This window comes from Ornithorhynchus anatinus, chromosome 14, assembly GCF_004115215.2.
Source record: "Ornithorhynchus anatinus isolate Pmale09 chromosome 14, mOrnAna1.pri.v4, whole genome shotgun sequence".
NCBI classification, from domain to species: Eukaryota; Metazoa; Chordata; class Mammalia; order Monotremata; family Ornithorhynchidae; genus Ornithorhynchus; species Ornithorhynchus anatinus.
In genome coordinates, this window is record NC_041741.1 from 3,962,711 (window position 1) to 3,985,315 (window position 22,605).

Genomic DNA, 22,605 nt, shown 5'->3' on the forward strand with positions numbered 1-22,605 from the left:
CTAGTCAGGGAAGGCCTCTTGGAGGAGATGGGCCTTCAATAAGCCTTCCCGACTGCTTAGTATAGTACACTGCACTCAGCAGGTGTTCAGTCAATCCCCCTGTAGCAACTAGGAGAACGACTGCGCCTGAAAGCATTGTACGGTGTGGGGCCGGGGACTCTGAGTTTATAATCCTTCGTCCGTCCCCGCCTGCCACGTGACCCAGAGCACGCCACCGACCTCGGCGGGCCTCCGTTTCCTCATAACCCAGTGGAGATAATAGCGCTGACCTACTTAACCGGGGTGTTGTTAGAATTGATTCGTGTTTGGGAGGTGCTGCGCTCTCCCCGAAAGAAAGGTGTTACTAAGACGGACGTGTAATTAAAACATGTTTTCTTTTATGGGATGCTAGTTTCAAAGGCTTCCCCTCTATAAGCGGAGGGCACCGAGTCTCCTGTCTGTGTTCTCTTCCTCTGGTCGGTTTCTTCTTGGCAGGAGGGTTCCATGCTGGGCTCTTGGGCGACCCAACTGGCCCTGTGCCCGATGCCTGGGGGTGGCGTGGGCGGAAGGGCATGGGCCCGTGCCTGGGTCTTTCTGAACCCGTGTCAGGGTCTGACTGCCTGGATTTTCCATGTCCCCCTGGGTGGGCAGGAAGACGGCACCAGGAGGTGCTTGCCCAGGGCAACAGTAGGACCAGCTTGAGGGAGGGGGGGAAAGCAGTGGAGCTGGAAGGCGCTCGTATCCTCTAGACTGTAAGCTCACTGTGGGCAGGGAATGTGCCTGCTTATTGTTCTACTGTACCCTCCCAAGCGCTTAGTCCAGTGCTCGGCCTAAAGTAAGGGCTCGATAAATACGACTGAATTGAATGAATGAATCTTCTCATTCGTGGTACTCTCCCCACTCTCCCCGTGCTCTGCTCCTCCTAGGCATTCAGGAAATAGTATTGACTGACTGATTGCTGAAGACTGCACACCCCCCCCCCCCCCCCCCCAAACCTACCCACATGCCCCAGGCGATTGTCACACTTGTCATGCCCTCAGCGTAACTGAGACAGGCCAGGCCTCCGCTTCAGAGGTCACCTAAGGGTGAAACCCGGCTGACCGCCGTCAATCTGAAGGCACCGGGCAGCGAGGAGGAATTGGCCGAGGGAGTATTACGCCTTGGTCGGTCACATAAACCGGGGTCCTCGCTCCTGGCCCGGGGAGATGAGCAGCCAAGGAAGGAAAGAATCTGCTCCTCTCCCTAAGCTGGGTCACGTCATCAAACCCACAGAGGGCATCACGACAGTGCAGGGGTGGGGAAGAGTGTACGCCCACCGTCACCCCTTTGCTCTTTCGATTACTACAGGAACCCAGATGGGAAGGCGTATTTTCCCAGCTGAGGTCGTATGGGATCCGGAGGGAACATCAGGGAGCTGAGATTGAAAAGGCGGTTTCCTCCGACTGCTATCTGATTTGGGCCCGTGTAAACAGTGGCGTGGTCAGATGTCACTCTGTGTTTAAAATAATTATAGCGCGGCCCTGCAACGAGGCACCGAGAGCCAGCCCCAACGTAACGTACAAAGAAGGCCCAGTCTCCCAGCGTGCCTGGCGCTCCGGCAGCTGCCGTCGCGGCCTACAACCGATCCCGGGAGGAAGCCTCGCTCTTTCCCGCTCTTTGAGCTGTCTGATCCAATCGATGACAGCGACCCGGGGCCGCCGGGACGAGAAGCCTTCCGATACGTCTGCCCCGAGGCTCAAACCTGCTCCCTTTATTCATATCCCCCTTTCCCAGCCCCACAGCACTTAGGTCCATATCTGTCATTTACTAGGGAATGTGTCTGTTTACTGTTATGATGTACTCTCCCAAGCGCTTAGTACGGTGCTCCGTACACGGTAAGTGCTCAATAAATACAACTGAATGATTGGCTCAGGAACCTCTGGTCCTTGGCTCTATCCCGGCTAACGGCCGATGCGGCAGAGGACGGAGATGATGATAATCATGATGATAATAATAATTGTGGTATTCGTTAAACGCTTACTGTGAGCCAGGCACTGTACCGAGTGCCGGGGTGAATACAAGCAAATGGGGTTGGACACAGTCCCCTTCCCACACGGGGCGCCCATTCTCGACCCCCATATTACAGATGAGGTAACTGAGGCACAGAGGACTGAGATGACTTGCCCAAGGTCACACAGCAGACATATGGCGGAGCTGGGATCAGAGGACCGGGGTGGGGGGCGGCGGGGTCGGGGGGAGTTACTGGTTCCACAGGTTCAAGTTTTCTCCTGCACGAATGAGGGAGGGAGGTTCTGGTCTCTGGGCTAGGATCCACGCCCGCAGAGGGGTCAAGGGTGTGGCAGGTGGGATGTTCTGCCATGATGCACTGTTTCGGGCTGGGGCGGGCAGGGGGAGGCTGACAGCTCCGATCTCCACCTGGGAGAGAAGGTGCGTAAATTAAGCCCAGGCTAGATCAAGATTCCCATCATTCTCAGTGTCCCGCCCTCTTTTCAGCCCCCCATGACTGTGAAGCTCTCAGGGCAGTGAAAAGTTAGAGGAGGAAAGAGGGCCCCAAGGAGGAGGGGCAGGGAAGTCTTTGGTAATGATAATAATTGTGGTATTTGTTAAGCGCTTACTATGTGCCAGGCACTGGACTAAGCGCTGGGGTGGATACAAGCAAACCAGGTTGGACACCGTCCCCGCCCCGCGTGCGGCTCACCCTCTCGATCCCCATTTTACAGATGAAGTAATGGAGGCCGTGAAGTGACTTGCCCAAGGTCACACAGCAGACGGATGGCGGAGCTGGGATTAGAACCCATGACCTTCTGCCTCCCAAGCCCGTGCTACGGAGGTGGCAGGCGGGACACGGCTCAGACAGAGTCCTGGCTTCATGTCATCTGTTTTCCCTGGTGTGGCACCTTTTGCTGGGTCAATAGGGTCAGGGAATTGGCCTCTCTTGACCTCTCCCCTCTGAATCTCATTACCCTCCGAATAGGGTGACCAGCCTGAGACCTGAGAAATAATCACACTGGGGCTCATCCTGAGAGTCGGAGAGTCACTGGCACAGGCTTCAGCCCTCTCCTCTTTGGTGGGATGCTTTAACTGGCTCCTAAACGGCTCCGTGAAGCTGCAGGAGGCCCGGGAGCGGGGGAGAGGGCGGAGAAGGCTCTCCAGTCGACCGGCCTGGAAAAGCTGGCCCGGGGTCTGTGAACCCGTGACCACGCGCCCAGTCTCATCAGAGGGAGAAATCACCCAATTTATTAATACCTGGGAGCCACACTCTGTTATCTGCAAGCAGCCGGCCCTGGCAAAAAGGCACCCGGCCATCTGTCGCTCATCCATGGGCCATTGATTCAGTATTATTAATTAGGGTATTCATTAAGGCCTTCCTGGGCGAGCACTGCGCAAAGCACTGAGCAGACACAGGCTAATCGGCTAAGATGCAGACACTGTCCTGTGTCAGAGTCGAAGTCCACGAGGGAGGGAGAGCAGGTATCTTATTCCCGTTTTTCTGGTGAGGAAACCGGGGCACCGAGTGGTGGAGTGACTTGCCCAAGGTCACACAGCTGTCTGGCAGCAGAACTGAGAGGAGAACGTGGGTCTCCCGGCTCTTAGAACCATGTTCTCTCCGCTGAGCCAGTGCTCTCCGGCGTCGTCAAACCTTTGAGGACGTGACGGCTCCGAACGCTGAAGTTCCGGGGTAAACGGTGGTATTCATTGAGCGCTTTGCACAGCGCTGTACTAAGCACCTGGGAAAGTACAATATAACAGAGTTGGTAGACGTGATGCCTGCCAATGAGAAGATCCCAGTCTACAGTGGCCTAAGCAACGCTAACAACAAGGCCAGGGAATGGGAGTGTGGAATCCCTGTTCTCAGAAGCCAGGCAATCGTGTGCGAAGTTGGAATCCCCGGGCTGCTTGCAGAAACGGCAGCGATTGCTGTTACCACTCGGCATACTCGATAGGGCTTCTGTATTTGACTGTTTTTCAGACAAAATACCTTTCTCATTGAACCTGACTGGGAGGCAGCCAGCATGCAAGACGGCAGCAGACAGAGGTGGGGAGAGGTGGGAGAGAGGTGAGTTAACTGGGTATGTCCGGCCTGAGGCCAGAGCTCCAAAGACAACGAGCCGATCGGACAGAAGGCTGGCAATTTAGAGTGGGAGGACGGGGGTTCCGAGGGGGGCCTCTTCCAAAGTGACAAGGGGGGGGGGGCTCCGAAGATTCAGGAAAACTGCTTTCAGGGTTCCTGGGTTTCCAAAAGATCGGAGACGGGTTTACGGGAAGGCAGAGGAGAAGTATGGGGAACTTGGGAACGGTCTCCGGGAGCCACGAGACTGAGGGGAGAATCCTGGGATGCCAGGTAGACCAAGGAAGGGCTGAAAGAGTTCAGAAGGCCAAGAAGGGAGGCCTCTGGCAACATCCGAGTTGAGTGGGCAAGGAATGTGTCTAGTGCTTCTGCTGTGTTGTCCCAAGAGCTTACTAGAGTGCAATACATGCAGTGGGTGCTCAAAAAAATACCATTGCTACTGGAAGGGTTGGGAGAGCATAAAGGGCTCTGAGGTGTCAGGAAGAGAAAGAAGAATTGAGTCCAGAAATAAAGATGGGAGCAGGTCAGGGAGAAGGAAAGAAAGCCGAGAGTCCAAGTTAGAGGAGCAGGGTGGTCTAGTGGAGAGAGCACAGGCCCGGGAGTCAGAAGGACCTGGATTCTAATCCCGACTCTGCCATTTGTCTGCTGTGTGAACTTGGCCAAGTCATTTCACTTCTCTGGGCCTCATTCCCTCATCTGTAAAATAGGGATTAATACTGTGAGTCCAATGTGGGACATGGACTGTGTCCAACCCGATTAGCTTGTATCAACCTCAGTGCTTAGTAGAGTGCCTGGCACATAATAAGCACTTAAATACCACAGAGAAAAAAGGGTCCCACAGCTGCTTTACGGGATTCAGTTGCTAATTAAATATCCTTTATGTAAGAGATGCAAATCAGAGAAGTGTTTAAAAATGAAAATAGGTATTCAATTCCTACTAAAGAATACTTCTGTAGAGTAGATATTTCTTTGTGCAGTTACCACAGTGGGAAAGTCAGCAGTGAGTTCTTGAGAAAAGGCAGCAGGCTCAAGCAAAGACACACTCGGAAAAGGAAAAAGCAGCACGCCCGTCAACGGTGGGGAACGCGTGACCAGTTGTATTTTTGTTGGATTGGCGAGCTAAGCCTGCATTTGCACTGTCCCATGGGCACCCGTTTATCATCTTCACCATCTTTGTGCCATTCGCTTATGCTGGATCTCTCTCAGAGAAACTCAGTGTGGGACTTGTCCGAAGCCGGACCAAGCAGGGGACCCAGGTTCCTCTGAATCACTGCTGAGACTAGTGCCCATTCCCCTTAAATCTTGCACACCCCGCGGACACCCTGTGCAGAAATGATAATAATAATGGTACTTCTAAAGCACTTACTATGTGCCCGGCACTGTCCTAAGCACTGGGGTAGAGACAAATTCATCAGGTTGAACACAGTCCCTGTCCCACATGGGGCTCACATTTCTATTCCCCATTTTACAGATGAGGTAACCGAGGCCCAGAGAAGTGAAGTGACTTTCCCAAGATCGCACAGCAGACATGTGGCAGAGCCGGGATTAAAACCCAGGTCCTTCTGACTCCCAGGCCTATGCTCTATCCACTAAGCCAAGCACCCCTGTCCCGCTCCCCAACACACACACCCACACAAACGCGCACGCGAGCGTGCGCTTTCATCCTGTCATGGAGCTGCAGTATCAGCACGGCTCGCTCGCTGGCTTCCCATTTCTCATTTTCTTTGAGAGAGACCGTGAGTGGGAAAACAGCCCTGGAAGCCTGCCTCTTTCCCCTCTTTCCCTCTTTCCGTTTCACCTTCCTTTGTTTGTCTTGTCCCGGAGTCAAGCTCCTGACCGAGTTGCCTTTCCTTCCCGAGTTTGTCACTCGCAAGGTCAGTGTTCCCGCATTCCACAGGAAGGTGAAACTGCTTGTGGCGAGGAGAGATTTCAGCCAGCACGACGACTGCCTCTGCCTGTGCAGTGTGATCTGGTCATGGGCCAAGACCACCCTGAGAGGAACCCTAAATGGGTACTCCCTCACCCCGCCCACCCCCAACCCAGCCCTCCAGCTCTGCTGCTCTCCTGCTCTTTGCTCTCCCACCGCTTCGTGAGAAGAACCCAACAGGCAGGCTAGAGCGTTCGGCCCACGGAAAACCACACTGAACTTTGCAACCATGTGAACCGAAACCCTGCGACGGAAGAAGGCCCTGGCATACAGCCTAGTGAAGGAGAAGCAGCATAGCTTAGTGGATAGAGCGGTGGCCTGGTAGTCAGAAGGACCTGGATTCTAATCCCCGCTCCGCCTCGTGTCTGCTGGGTGACCTTGGGCAAGTCACTTCACTGTTCTGGGCCTCAGTTACCTCATCCGTAAGATGGGGATTAACTCTGGGAGGCCTATGTAGGACAGTGACCGTGTCCAATCCGATTATCTTGAATCTACCCCAGCACGTAGTGCGTGTCTAGCACATAGTAAGTGCTTAATAAATACCATAATTATTATTATTATTGTGCACCCCATGAGAGGCAGGGACTGTGTCCAACCTGATTAACTTGTACCCCAGAGCTTAGTTCAGTGTCTGGCACATAGTAAGCACTTAACCAAAACCATTAAAAAAAAGTTATGTGGCTCAGGCTTACCCGGAAAGGGAAAACAAAGACTCCAGAGCAAGGGGAGATGGTTAAGGGGGCCCACGAGGCATGTGGCATCATGGGTGTCTCAAAATCTGGTAGTCCCAAGATCCTTAGCAACCCCCCTAGAAGAGGATGAATCGGGGCAATTGGCCCAGGCCCCACCCCCTCTCCCAGCTCAGGGGAACCCGAGGTTCACAGTTTCAGCCTTGGGTGGGAAACAGGGAGAGTGCTGTTTCATGAACCGAAGTACGGCTCCAGAAAGTACTTCCGCTCCTTAAACCTGTCCCTGCCAAAACTACACTATGTGGGATTTTTTTATCGAGCTCGGCCGCTCCTCTAGTCAGCCAACCAATCGGGCGTGTTTGCTGAGCACTTACTGAGCACTAGGCACTATACTTCAGTTGGGTCAGGGCAAGACACACTAGTTCCTTGTCTTCACAGAGCTCGCCTCTAACGAGACGTCTCTGGGTGTCAGTGAGCCCAGCACATTGGAGAAGCATCAGTGCTGGACTGATTCATTCAGTCGTATTTACTGAGCGCTTACTGTGTGCAGAGCACCGATGTTATAATTCTAAAAATTCACACTCGCCTGATGGATTTGAGACCCTCCCTCTTTATAACCGGGCCAAGCTGAGAACCAGTGCTAACTGTCACAATTCATCCTTCTGGGTTACCATCCCTTGCTGCCCGGCAGGAGGAAACTGGGAAACAGTTATCATTACAGTAGAGAAGACACGGGTATACAGTTAGCAAAACCCCTCTGATTAACAGGACTCTTGGAGAGAACTCTAAGACCCAGTACTTTGAAAAATCTATAATCTACAAGTTCATACTAAGTCATCGGTGCCATTCAATTGCAGGAAGGAGCACCCTTCCAAAGATAAAATAATGGCTGGTCTAAAAATAGTTTTCCCTGAGAGCCCAGAGAGGAAGCGTGTTTAGGAGACAGACTGCTTTCGAGGAGCCGCGTGGCACGGGGTAAAGAGAAGATTCCTGCAACTGACTCCATCTCCGAAACACAAGCAGGAAAACTCTGTCTGGAGAGGGAAGGTACCAGGGCAATCAGAAGGGACCACGGGAGCTCTCCTGGGAATTATCCACACAAACCTGACTCTCATCTTCACTCATTTGTTCATTCAATCATATTTATTGAGTGCTTTCTAGGTGCAGAGTACTGAACTAAGCACGTGGGAGAGGACAGTGTAACGGAGTTGGTAGACACGTTCCCAGCCCACCGTGACCTTGCAATCCAGAGGGACTGAGAACCACCAGGTAGTTCCTTGTAGGCAGGGAATATTTCTACCAACCAGAGGTGGTATTGCATTGTACTTTCCTATCTGTCTAGTATAGTGCTCTGCACACAGTAAGTGCTCAGTAAATACTACTGAATGAACGAATGACTGAAGGGGGAAGAAACCACGGAAGGGCTGCTAGAATTCCTTTCCTCAGGGGTTGAAGCAGCGTGGGCTAGTAGATCGAGTATGGGCGCGGGAGTCAGAAGGTCGCGGCTCTGCCACTTGTTTGCTGTGTGACTTTGGGCAAGTCATGTGACTTCTCTGGGCCTCTGTAGCCTCGTCTGGAAAATGGGGATTAAGACTGAACCCCACGTGGGACATGGACTGTGTCCAACCCGATTGCCCTGTATTTACCCCAGTGCTTAGTACAGTGCCTGGCGCTTGACAAATCCCATTTGAAAAAGAAGGATTTTCACTTGGACTGTAAACTTCTTAAGGTGAGGAACTGTGTCTTTTACTTCTCCTGTACTCTCCCAAATGCTTAGGATTAGTGCTCTGCACACCGGAGGTGCTGAGTAAGTATTTTTGATTGAAAGGAGATTCACTAAAAGTTCAAATTCTGTTCTGTTCCTTGGATTTAAGTGAGGTACTGTAACATTAGTAATAATGCTATTTCCTGAGTACCCAATGAGAGCAATAAACTTTACTAAGTAGTTGGAAGTGTACAGCGGAAACCAAAGGCAAAGTTGGCTTCCAGTCTAATACTAGTAACTGTAGTGTTGGTTAAGTGCTCACTATTTGATGGCCACTGTACTAAGCCCTGGAATAGATACAAGAGCATCTGGTCAGACACAGTACCTGTCGGACATGGGGCCCAACATTTAAGTAGGAGGAAGAACGGGAAAGAATCCTCATTTGACAGATGTGGAAATCGAGGCAAGGAGAAGTTAAATGACCTGCCCAAGTTCACACAGAAGGCAAGAGACAGCACTGGGATGAGAACCCAGGTCCTCCAACTCCCAAGCCCATGCTCTTTCCCCTAGGCAGGTTGCTTCTCAATCCGATAGGGGAGACCAACTGACAAGCGAAATATTTAGCACCAGTGGGGACAGTTGAAAGGACAAGAATCAGATTCATTCAAATTGAGTGTTGTTACTCTGCCCTCTCCTCTAACCTGGGTCAAGAAAGCAAGGCCAAGGTCAATTTTTCAGCAGGGTTCGGTGCTGCTTACCGCTACCCAACTAGCAGACGTGTCTGAGGATTCCCGCTTGCCCTTAAACATGATATTTTTCTCCATTTCCCAGAAAATACGGCTTGTGGGGGAGACTAAATAGTTGACTATTTGGTGTAATTGCTTGCTTTTCCTCTGCCATACTGGATTTGATGTGTAATAGACTAGCCAGAACCTCTAGTAATTACAGAATGGCTAACCTACTTCCGCCATGTAGCCACAGCAGACAGGCGGGGACCCAGAGAAACTCTGGAAAACAAACTCCTCGGATATGTAATTAAAAAAGGTAAGTCTTGGTAAATGCTGCTGTAAAGAGTTTCGGGTATTCTATAGGAGTGAGTGTGACATTATCTTTAATGTAAGTAAATGGGGCTTGATTAGAAGCATGACTGAAATTGGTCATATTTTCATCAGTATTTATAGAGAGAACCACATGATGAACCACATTTTTTTTCCAATTTAGACTGGGAAACAATGGTTTTGGTCTTAAAACTCTAATACATTTTCTTTCCCTGCTTTCCAAACTTTCCTGCAAATGCATACTTTCCACTGCTGAAAACTAAATACCAACCATTTGTTTTGGTAGGTGAATAGAACCACTCTTCCCCTCTGCCGCTAAGTTCTCTAAAGTGAGATGAAACATCAAATCACTCAAGTCCCTTACTTCCCTGCTAAGTGGTAAGAAGGCCTTGTCACCTGATTTATGGGGGGGAAAGAGAGGGGCGGGGGCAATGGGGTGGGGAAGGGAAGTGATCCAGAGGGATATTTATCCCAGAACCCAGAGAGAGTTGGTAATGGGTTATTGTTCTTTTAAATATTCTTGGGTGTCCAGTCCCGCTGGGGGGAAAGCACCGCTCTGTGACTCAGAAGATCAAGTTCTAGTCCTGGGACTAGCAGGAGCTGGGTTGACGTGGGTAAAGATCACACATGCCCTTTGTGATGGGCTGTGCCCCTGCCTCCCTACTCGCTCGTTGCACTCCGTGGTCCAACAGGACCATGACAGGCAGATATGAGTTCGGGGGAGCCCTGTACAAATCACTAACACTTTAATCAACTCCTCTGTACAAGCTCGTTGCCGGCAGGGGATGTGTCTGTCTGTTATACTGTCTCTCCTAAACACTTAGTTCAGTGCTCTGCACACAGTAAGCCCTCAATAAATACGATTGAATGTATGAATGAAAGGTTCCCAGTTCTGAAGTCTCAGAACCGAGACCCGCTCACCGCTCTTGATGGGAAACTCCAACATCCTCAGGCTCACCATATTTTCACCAATAATTGCCAAGGCACCTCTAGCCAGAGTTATCATGCATATTTGACTTCCTTGCACACTCAAGGGGAAATCGTGCGCAGCGTTCATCTTCCAGGGGAGGCTGTTATTGACTCGATCTGATTTAAATATTTCAGGCCAGAAAGAGGCCTCAACGGGAATGATTTATTTCCTTTGTTTGATCTCCCCCAAAGTCGGAGCAAACCCAACCTAAAATTAGAATGTATGGCATGGTGGAAAGGAATGCGAAGAAACCTGAAGGGAAATGAGTAGCACAGAAAAAAAGCTAATGTTGGGCAATATGGGGAGGGTGGCGTTTGCACAAATGTCTGATCCTCTAGGCTCTCTGAAGCCAGATCAGGGTGGCATTGGGAGATTGGAAGCCAACAGCTCAAGAACACAGCCCAAAGGCCAGAATATATTCCTATCCTGTTCTTCTGCAGGAGCTCAGAGTGAAGCGAGTATGCAGAGTTGAAGAAGGGACTACTGAGGGAGAAGATGATTTCAGGTGAACAACCCCTCACTGAGTGAGATGGGGGGTGGGGAAGGAGAGGGACGCTCAGTGACCCTCAGTTGGGGTTTGGCTGGGTCGGTTGCCCACTGGAAGGAATTCTGGGTGGCAAAATTCACAGAAATGTCTTTCCATAACTTGCAGTTCAAACCTCCACGAGCGCAGGGCCCATGCCTTTTCCTTCTACTGTAAATTCGCAAGTGCTTGGGACAGTGTTCTGACCACAGCAGATGATCAGTTGGAAAGGGGCTGGTTCTGGGAATCAGGAATCCTTGGCTCTAGTCGCAGCTTCACCAGCAGAGGAATTCCTGCTGGGGCTACACTATCAGGGTGGAGGTTTCTCACCAAAGAACTACCAATGAAATGCTGCAAAATGAACAAGGTAGGCAGAATCCTGGAAAGAGCTGGTTAATGTGGACAGTGACAACAGCAATGACTACTGAGGCCTGCTGGGAAATAGTAGAAGCCTGCTAGGTGCATTTCTGCAAACTCCTGTTTTATCTCAAAATCAGCTTGTTGTCACAGGCAATCAATTCAATGCGAAATAAGGGCAAATACCACATGGCTCCTGCCATACTGGGTGAAATTCAACCAGCAGCACCAAAATTAGATTTCAATTTCACCATGAATTTGGAAGGAGCCAAAGCTTCTTAAGTGAAACGAACATCTGTACTTCCCTTGCTTCTCTGACATTTCAGTGGTCATTAGCATATTACACAAGAACCAATCTGCATTGCTCAAAATCAGTTTCTAGTAAATAGTGAATATGAAGTACTTGCATTTGGCTTCCCTTGCCATGCTAATAAAAGACTGATAAAAGAATTTCTACAGGATTCTGAATCTGACTGGCAGAACCCTGTTGCCTTATAAGACTGTAAGCCCGTCAAACGGCAGGGACCGTCTCTATCTGTTGCCGACTTGTTCATCCCAAGCGCTTAGTACAGTGCTCTGCACATAGTAAGCGCTCAATAAATACTATTGAATGAATGAATGAATTAATGAACTCTGCACATAGTAAGCGCTCAGTAAATACCATTGAATGAATGAATGAACTCATTCACAGCCAATTCACAGCATCTTTGATAATCAGCCCGGCCTAGGGTTCTAATTCAGGCTCCAACCCTTGTCGGCTGTGTGGCCTTGGGCAAGTCACTTCACTTCTCTGTGACTCAGTGACCTTATTTGTAAAATGGGGATTAAGACTGCAGATTCCACGTGGTACAAGGACTATGTCCAACCTAATTAGTTGAATCTACCCCAGTGCTTAGTAAAGTACCTGCCCCATAGTAAGTGCTTAACAAACACCATTAAAACAAACAAAAACTATGTTCCTCTAGTTGTCCATTGTGTTCTATCCAAATCGTGTAATGAAAACACATTTCAGCAGACATGACCGTACTTATTAAACACTTGCTTCTAGCAGTCACCTAAGGGTGAGTGAATCTCAGCAATTGATCGAGAATCCTCGTAAATGAGGTTTAACTGTAGACAAAGATGCCTCTTGTATCTGAATGATTAAATAGATGTTTGAGCCCATTCAGTGACTTCCAATAATTTCTATTTAATTAAAATCCAAGTGATGCAATTTGAGGGAGGATTTTGGCTTCAACATTTTCTTTCTCATAAAGGGAATTAGCTGAGGAAACTGTTGCTGGAAGTAACTCTTTGGCTAGGAGGGAAAAGATCCCCAACTCTATTCTCCGATGCCCACCAGTTCCTGGCTGTTGGGTGTTTTCCGGGGCACGCGAGGGCAGCCTGCATGAGGGAGGGAAGGGAGAGGAAGAGTGGTGGGTGTGCCCTGAGCCGACTCTAGGTCCTGCCCCGGCTCTGCCTCTGGGGATGTAATGCAGTAGTAGTCAATGGGCCCCAAAGCCCCTCACCCAAAAATTCTGTCTGGAGCACAGAAGGAATCTGAGAACCACCAGGACAAGGACAAGGATGGTCAAGACAGACCAACCGGATGCTGCCTGTTCTCTCACTCCGATCATTCCTCGGTACTTCTGTGTGGGAATATATGAAAATGTCTCCTTATGCATACCCCTACTCAACATTTATGTATATACGTATATTCAATTCTCTGCTGCGTGACCATGGGCAAGTCACTTAATTGCATACCGTCTCCAGTATTTATGAATATGTGCATAATCGTTGTCCATTCCATGACTTGGTGAGGTATTTCATCTTTACATTCTCGTGTTTCACACTTGTTCTTTCGCCTGCTCCCCCAATTAGTAAATAATGTATGTCTGCCTCAGTCATCAAAATGATATGAAAATCAGGGAGCCCAGATTTTCGGGGATTTGTCTGGCTGCCTGGACTTGGGCCATGGACTAGTAGTAATTGCTTGAACTAGGAGATTTTAGTTACCAGCGAACCAGAACCTACAAGAATGAAGGCTGTGTGGTCTAGTGGAAAGAGTAAGACTAAAATCCACCCTTTCCTCTCCATCCAAACTGCTACCATGTAATCGAAGAACTTATCCTATCCCAACTTGATTACTGCATCAGGCTCCTTGTTGACCTTCTTGCCTTCTGTCTCTCCCCACTCCAGTCCATTCTTCACTCTGCTGCCGGGATCATTTTTCTATAAAAATGTTCAGTCCATGTTTCCCCACTCCTCAAGAATCTCCAGTGGTTGCCCATCCACCTCCACATCAAATAGAAACTCCTTACCATCAGCTTTAAAGCATTCAATCACCTTGCCCCCTCCTACCTCACCTCGTTACTCTCCTACTACAACATAGCCCACACACTTCACTGCTGTAATGCCAACCGACTCACTGTTCCTCGATCTCATCTATCTCACCGCCGACATCTCCACCAAGACCAGCCTCAGGTCTGGAATGTCCTCCAGATATCTGACAATTACTCTCCCCAACTTCAAAGTCTTGTTGAAGGTACATCTCCTCCAAGAAGCCTTCCTTGACTAAACCCCCATTTCCTTTCCTCTTTCTCCCTTCTGCATCACTCTGACTTGCACCCTTGATTCACCACCCCACTCCAAGCCCCACAGCACTTACGTACATATCTGTAATTTTATTTATTTATATTACTGTCTGTCTCCCTCTTTGGAGTGTAAGCTTGTTGTGAGAAGGGAATATGTCTGTTATTATGTTGTGCTCTCACAAATGCTTAGTAATGTGCTCTGCACATAGTAAGCACTCAATAAAGACAATTGACTGATCGATTGATTTGAGACTTCCAATATCTAGATTTTCATATCATCTTTTTTATGGTATTTGTTAAAGCACTTACTTTGTACCAGGCACTGTACTAAGCACTGGGGTAAATACAAGCTATTCAGGTCGGACACAGTCCATGTCCCACACGGTCCTGCCGTGTGACTTTGGGCAACTTGTTTAGTCTCTCTGGGCCTCCGTTTCCTCATCTGTAAAATGAGGACAACATCACCTACCTCAGAGGACAGATGAGGACAAAATGAGATGTGAAATGTGAAAGGACATGGGCAAAAAACCCCTGATCTTTTCAATTTTTTCAATAAGGCTCTTTCGCCTATTGTCAACCCCTCTCCCCTCTTTGCCATGAAGCATGGAACCTGCAAACAGCAGAGATCTGCTGAATATTCCATTTCTACCCTCTCTTATGAACCAATGAGACTCTTCTGGAGCATACATAGAGCTAATGCCGCAGTTAGACACTGGTCACTTCAGTGGAACTCTTACTCAAAACAATTATGATTTACAAAAAAAAAGATAGTATCTCTGGGCCAGAGAGACTGATTTGTTCAGGAATAAAAATCCTCTTACAAATTTGCGCTGTACGAAATATGAACAAACCCCAGCCCCTGGGCACTGGTGGGAGAGATAGCCATTAGAGAGGACTCAAGGGAGAATTTTGCCTGATACGGCCCAAGGTCTTGTACCAATGGCTACTCAGAAGTTATAATAAAAGTGTCATTTTCAAACATCGTGTGCTTGCTAAGGTTTCCTTAAACTGATACAAGATGATTTCCAGGTACATTCAATCTCAACTATTTCTAACAATTCAGAGGGTGATATTTTTAAATGGTTAGAAACTGAACTCTTCCAAATGACTAGACTTTTACATTATTGTTGTAGAAAATAGTGGGTGGGAATGACTCTGAATCTCCAATTCCTGCAACTCCTACACCAGTTTAAATAAAGTATTACTTCTTAACAAAAGCTAGAATCTGGGTTTTATGAGTCCCATATGCGACAGGGACTGTGTTCGATTTGATTTTTTTTTTAGTTAGTGCTTGGCACAGAGTGCCTAATAAATACCATATTAATGGTATTTACTAGAGAAACAGTGTGGCCTAGTGGATCGAACGCACACCGTGGAGGCAGAGTCTGATCCCGGCTCTGCCACTTGTCTGCTGTGAGGCCTTGGGCAAGTTACTTCACTTCTCTGAGACTCAGTTACCTCATGTGTAAAATGGGGATTAAAATTGTGAGCCCCATGTGGGACAGGGACTGTGTCCAATCCGATTACCTTGTGTCTACCCCAGCGCTTAGAACACTTCCTGGCACATAGTAAATGCTTAAGAAATACCATAATTAGTAGTAGTAGTAGTATTAGTAGGCCAGTGACAGAGTTTGGATCAGACCAAGGCCTCTTGACTCCCAGTCCTGTGCTCCTTCCACTAGGCCATGCTGCCTCCCTTTTGATGGCCTAATTTTCAGCTAAGATAAAGTTTGCAGATTATCTGGGATATACTGATCCAGACTTTCCAAGTCTCCTATTTCCTTGGTTAACCAAAAGTCGGATGAAAGGGCTATAAAGGAGTGAACAATGGTCTCGGAGTTTTATCCCACTCTGGAAAACACGGCTTCCGCAGTATGTCAGCCCCCTACCCTTGGAAGCCTTCAGAGTGAGATAAAAACAGGGTCGCAAATCTGTTGGCTTAGAGAATGCTTACCGCAGGACCAAATTACCTCCCTTTCCAAGGCTCGATGTTAAAATGGTGAACTATCAATTACCTGAACGAGGCAGGAAGCTGGGGTTTGAGCAACAGTAGATCACCCTGCTCTGGAACCAGATATATATGATTTGGCAGAAAAAACCATCTCTGTTTGCAGTGGAAGGCAACTGCTTGTCTTCCTTTCTGGTTCATCTACTTAGAAGACTCTCACCTCCCCTCACATCCCAACAGGATGGGAATCTTGACCCTCCTACCCACTGGGGTCGAAGCAGAGCTCACCTGAATGGCAAGGTGCTTGGCTGCGTGTTCTTGGGTCCAGTGGGAAAGTGGGCAGAAGGGTCTCTCTCAAAGACACACTCACAGACGCGGTCTCATTGTCAGCAGTGCCGTCTTGAGAGTTTTTATTATTACCACAATTATTATTGCTATTATTATTATTAACACTAATAATAATGATTGTGGCATTCGTTAAGCACACTATGTTCCGAGCACTGTATTAAGCACTGGGATCGATCCGGGATACTGAGGCCGGACACAGACCCCGCCCCATGCGGGGTGAAGAGTCTAAAGGCGAGCGGCCGAGGGACTGCTCTGTGCCTGTCAAAGTCAAAATGGAATCTATTTAAAGGAGCGAGAGTAGAGTAGCTACCCTCTCAGCTGCCTCAGTGAAACCGTGTCTGGGGAGACACTCAGGGATGACAGAGACCATGTGATAAGCAAGGGGATGCTTTGGACTCAATCGATCTAAGTAACCTTCCACCTTATTGACATTTTCCCACAAAAGTGAAGTCATAGAGGATCACAGGTAACAGGAAATACATTTCTTCGGCAGAAGCAGTTTCCTGTTGTCTGAGGACTTCCGGAAGGATCAGAAAATGGTAGCCAGAAAGCCAGGTTCTCTGGGGCTGTAGCCCTTGGGATAGGCTCACGGTCTCAGTTGGCGTTTGCTTCGACATAGTTTGGAACTACTAAGTGACAAGCGGGAGGAATGCTCTTCTCCCCTTCGCAGGGGATTAAGACTGTGAGCCCCATGTGGGACAACCTGATTACCTTGCATCTAGCCCAGTGCTTAGAACAGTGCTCGGCAAATACCATCACTATTATTATTCCCATTACAGTTTGGCAACAAATAGAGACAATCCCTGCCCACGACGGGCTCATAGTCTAGAAGGACTTAGCCTCTCTGAGCCTCATTTCCCAATCTTTTAGGTGAAGATAAGAAAGGTGGTGAGTCCCATTTGAGATAGGGACTGTTTCCAATCTCATAATCTGGTATCTACCTCAATACTTAGCTCAGAGAAAGCATTTAATAAATACCATTATTATTAATATTGTAACTTAGAAAAAGGTGACAGAATCCAGTATACTGTGTATATGCTGGAAATATTTCTACCCTAAGCATAACTTGACTATCCAGAAACCTCACAGTTACTTTCTATCTGGGATTCTTCAATTTACATCGGCCAGAGATGAAAAATCTGCTAAATTTGCAAAAGACGGACAAATGTGGCTCTTCGGTGAATGACGGTGACCGAGCCCCTCCTCCGTGCAGAGCTCGGGAGACGGCGAGAGAGTGAGGAGACACGCTCCCTGCCATCAAAGAGCTTACAGTTTAGTGAGGAGAAGTGGAAGAGGTGTTCGGGAAAAACGATTTTTTAAATTCATACTATCACTTAGACGACAGCGATCCAGCCATATGACGTACATTAAGACTCAATCGACCAATCAATAATACTTACTGACCCAAACTTTGCAGAGTCTGCGTTACCTCCCAGTGATATCCACGGCCCTTTCAGCGGGGTTGCTGCTGCCGTTACTGCTTTGGGCAGCAGCACCAACGGAACTAGTTTGCCTTTAGGCACTTAGAGTCTCAACCATTATGTGAGGGGATTTTTTTTTTGTATTAGCAAATAAAGTGATGTAACATGGCAATTACAGAATTTACCTTGCGTGCTTCTCAACTGTGAGAACTTCAAATGAAACACAAACAGTTTGTTCCTGGACTTCTGTGTGCTGGGATGCTTCTGACGGGACCTGACAGAGACTTGTGGGAGACTCTTGAGAGACCTGTGAAAGGGAGTCCTTGGGGACGAGCTCACACAGAACAACCTGAAATAGGGGCTCTCATTCGAAGGTGCCCAGCCCCAAGGAAGAGCCCGGATAGCTGGCAAAGGGAAGCAGTGCGGTCTAGTGGATAGAGCACGGACCTGGGAGTCAGAAGACGTGGGTTCCAATCCCGGATCTGTCATTTGTCAACTGTGTGACCTTGGGCAAGTCACTTTGCTTCTCTGTGCCTAGGTTTTCTCATCCGTCAAATGGGAATTCAATCCCTGTTCTCTTTCTTCCCTTAGATTGTGAAAACTGCCTGGGACAGGGATTGTAACCTGATCATCTTGCATCTGCCCCATTGCTTAATACAGAGCTTGGCACAGAGTGAGTGTTTAACAAGTACTATATAAAAGGGGCTATTGCAGGCTGGTGCCCTCAGTCCTACCTGCTCCGCTCCATCAGAGCACTATGTGTAAGAAACTTTTTGGCAGGAGACGGCAGGCAGAGTCAGCTGGCTCATCCTCTCCCAAGCAACAGAGGCCCGAAGAAAGAGATAGGGGTTTGGCCGGGAGGAAAGAGCCTGAGATTAGGCGGCAGAGACACAGGTTCTAGTCTCAGCTCATGCTCCTGACCCGATGGGGGCCCTTGGGCAAGTCACGTAACTGCTCGGGGTCTCAATTTCCACACCTGTCAAAATGAGGAGAAGATGCCTGCTCTCTCCCTTTTGGACCATAGGCTCTGTGGAACACAGGGACCGTATTCAATTATCTTGGATCTACCCAAGTACTTAGCCCAGTGGTTGGCATGTAGTAAAGCCCTTAATAAACAGCCTCGCTATTAAAGGAATAGGAGGACACCGGTGAGTAGTCAGAGTTCGAGACAGGGAGTCTGGAACCGTGAACCGGCTTACTGACTAGGCCATTGCCTCACCGATTGAACTGGAAAGGCTTTTAATCTCTTCCTGCCATCACTCACGTGGGCAGTACCCCTGCCTCATAAGGCCATAATCCCATCGGTGGAGGTGAGAGCTCTGCAGTGTCCAACCTGATTAACTTGAATCTACCCCAGCACTTAGAAGAGTGCTTGGCACACAGTACACGCTTAACGAGTAACCATTATTATTATTAATAATACAAAAGGGAACGAGGGAGCATCTGGCCAAGGTCCTCACTTGACAGTCAGGTGAAATGGGATCACTGTTTCGCCCGAGAACGAGACGGCTCCCTTTCTGCCCTTCCGTTTCTGCCCGGAGGGGGAAGGAGCTGGTGCTTCTGCAGAAGGTTATGGGGATCTGGAGCTGATGGGAAAGGGCGGCTCTCATCCCGCTGCTGGCGGGGATGGGGGGAGGGCGAAGCCAGCTGAGGGCTGAGGAGGGGAAGATCGTGAACTCATATGGAAGGCAGCAGATGGGAGAGAGGGTTCAGACATTAAGGAGACTGACTTTTGAAAGGGAGGGGACCTTAACTTTCTGATCACTATTCTCAAGGCAGTCCATGAAGACAGATGAGGAATAGTCCCTTCCCTGAAAGAGCCTCGTTAGGAGAAGTAAATATGCCTTTCCCTGCTAATTACTGGACGGAGAACAGGAAATGGGCCTCATGCAGGAAAGAGACGGTTGCAAAGGACTCTCTGCTGTTGCTGCAAAGGACTCTCTGCTGTTCCCTGATCAACCAATCAATCAAGCAATGGTATGTATTGGACACTTACTGCAATCAGAGCACTGTAATAAGTGCTTGGGAGAGTACAGTACAATAGAGTTGGTAGTCACGTCCCTGCCCTCAAGGAGCTCACAGTAATAATTTCCGGCTCCCAGCCGAGCAGTGCTTAGGCCTTCAAGTCAGTACTGGCTGCTCAGGGTCACCCTCCCCTTAGCTAGTCTTTTGATCCTCATAAGCCAATTGCTCTGCACACAGTAAGCACTCAATAAATACGACTGATTAATCGATAGACACGATCCTTGACCTCAAGGAACTTACAGTCTAACAGGGGAGACAGACATTTCTAGATTATAGGTAAGGGAAGGAATTGAGTATTATTGCACTCTCAGTGACAAGTTATTTGGCAGGAGTCCACTAAGCAGTTCCTTTAGCCAAGCAGGAGATGTTCTTCACCTCCCAATGCTGAAATGAAAGAAGGGCCAGAGAGACACTGAGGTACGTAGTACTTCCCAAGAGCTCAGTACTGTACCCTGTACCCAAGGGGCACCCAATAAATACTATGGTTATTACTCACAGTCACGAACCCGGGTCTCGGGATTCCCAGATCCGGGGTCTTTCCCCTAGGCCACACTGCCTCTCTTCTTCCTTGTCCAAACCTTAAACGGGTGTTTCGGCTCCAGGACTGTGATCAGTCCATTTGCCTGAGTCTTGGGGTTATTCATTGGATTTGACTGGTCAAACTACATCTTTATACTACAATCACTCCAGCTGACATTGCCAAATTAAAATCTCACCCTTTCCAACAAGCCTACCCGGGTTAACTGCCAACCCCCTGAGTCATACCCACCCACTAGTCACGTCCCACACTCAACATATTTATTTACCTCCTTCTTAAGCAGCACTCGTGTATGTATGCGTAACTTCCCCATCAGTGATTTATTATGATTATTTGATCTGTAGATTTTTCCACATTTGTCTGACCCATTAGAGTGTAAGCTCCTTGTGGGCAGGGAATATATCTCATGTGTCTTTGGAAGGGAGTGGGAGAGGGAAGATTTCCAAAGGGGAGCAGGCCAGAAAGCTGCAATTTGGTGCCACTTCAGCCTTGATTGGAAACGCTCAGGTGTTGCCCGGTCCTGATATGGGTAAGGGTGGGAATCTGGCTCAATGGCTGTGGGGTGAACAACCCTGACCCCCATGGAGTTGGCACCAAGGTCACGAGTGACCCCAGCTTTGTTCCAACTGGCGAGCACTTTCCAAAGCTGAAGTGACCCTCATCTGCCCCGCTCGGGGATTTTTGATAACTTTATGGTCTCCTTAACTGAAATCACTTTCACGCCCAGTCCATCTGCCTGGGTATTTCCAGCCCAGCAAATCCTAAAGAACAATTAGCATTTCCCGGCCGGAAGGACAGTAAGTTCACCCTGACTCTCACGCCAGGCAGACGGACTCTATTCTCAAGTTGGGGCTGTGCACGTGTCATCAGCTCCGGGGATCCTGGAGGCGCTACAGCTGTGAACGGATCAAAAGAACCGCCTGAGCTTGCTCTCCACATTTTCATTAGTGTCATGCATAAAGGTGAACGGAGAGGATTCGGGCCTCCTCAACCTCCTGATTTTGCCTTTACAAAATGAATTCCTTGTTGCAGGGGGTGGGGGAGGGCGGAGGGATGCCCTGATGTTTGGTTCTGGTTGCTTCGATTTTTCCCTGTGCCACAGGCACACACTCAGCTGGTTCTGGAAAACAACAGGGTCGTGCCTGGACCCGAGGTCAGGGACGAAGGAAGTTTGAGGACTTCCCTCTGCCCACCTCTCCTCATTTCTTCTCACCTGTCTCCACCAGACCCCGACCTCTTCACTAAGCTCTTTTCACAGAAGCGGTGTGGTCCAGTGGAAAGAGCATGAGCCTGGAAGTTAGAGGATCTGGTTCCAATCCCACTCTGATATTTGCTTGCTGTGTGATCTTGGGCAGGTCCCTTCACTTCTCTGTGCTTCAGTTTCCTCAACTGTAATGTGGGGATTCGACACCTGTTCTCTTCTCCTGTAGACTGTAAACTTGTAGGCAGGGAACGTGTCTACTACTCTGTTACATTGTACTCTCCCAAGCGATTAGTACAGTGCTCTGCACACAGTAACTGCTCAATAAATACCACTGATTGATTGAATGTTCTCCCTCCTAGACTGTGAGCCCCATGTGGTTCAGAAACTGTGTGTCCAATCTGATTATCTTGTATCTACCTCAGTCCTTAGAACAGTGCTTGACACAAAGTAAGTGCTTAACAAATAACATCAAAAAAACCCCCAAACCAGATGTCCCACATTTTCTCTCAGCCCTATGGCTCGACTGGAGGAGGGACTGGGGGTGGGAAGGAAAAAAAATTATGGTATTTGTAAGTGCTTACTATGTACCAAGTACTGTTCTAAGCGCTGGGATAGATACAAGGTAATCAAGTTGTCCCACGAGGGGCTCACACCCGTAATCCCCATTTTTCAGATGAGGTAACTGAGGCACAGGGAAGTTAAGCGGCTTGCCCAAGGTCACACAGCAGACAAATGGCGGAGCCGGGATTAGAACCTATGTCCCCTGACTCCCAAACCCAAGCTCTTGCCCCTATGTCACACTGATTAGGGTAGTGTGGGGAAGTCACTTTAAAGCAGCGCTGCTTCTGCCCATCATCCCCCAGGATTTTGTTAACGGCAAGTGTGCTCCCTGCCAATGTCCCGAGCTGCGGGCGTATGGAGGACGTCAATGTGGGCCTTCTTCAGCAGCTGACCACAATGGGCACAACTTCTGCCCCAAACCCTCCACTGCCCCTTCCTGAGCTGTCCGCCTGAACTCTTAGGTTGATCTGCTATTGATTTCAGAGGGTAGTGTGGGGTGGTCACTTTAAAAAATGATCATGGGAAAAGCTAAGCCTGGCCTAGTGGATTGATTGGATTTGCTTTGAAAACAGAGGAGAAGGAGATGTGGGAATGGCAGGGAGCGGAGGCCTTTCCAGGCCGTCGTAAAGTCGGGCACTGTTTAGCCACGGGTTCTACTGTTCCCTCCGACTCGGGTTGATGAAGATTTCTCCCTGTTCCTCCACTTCGAT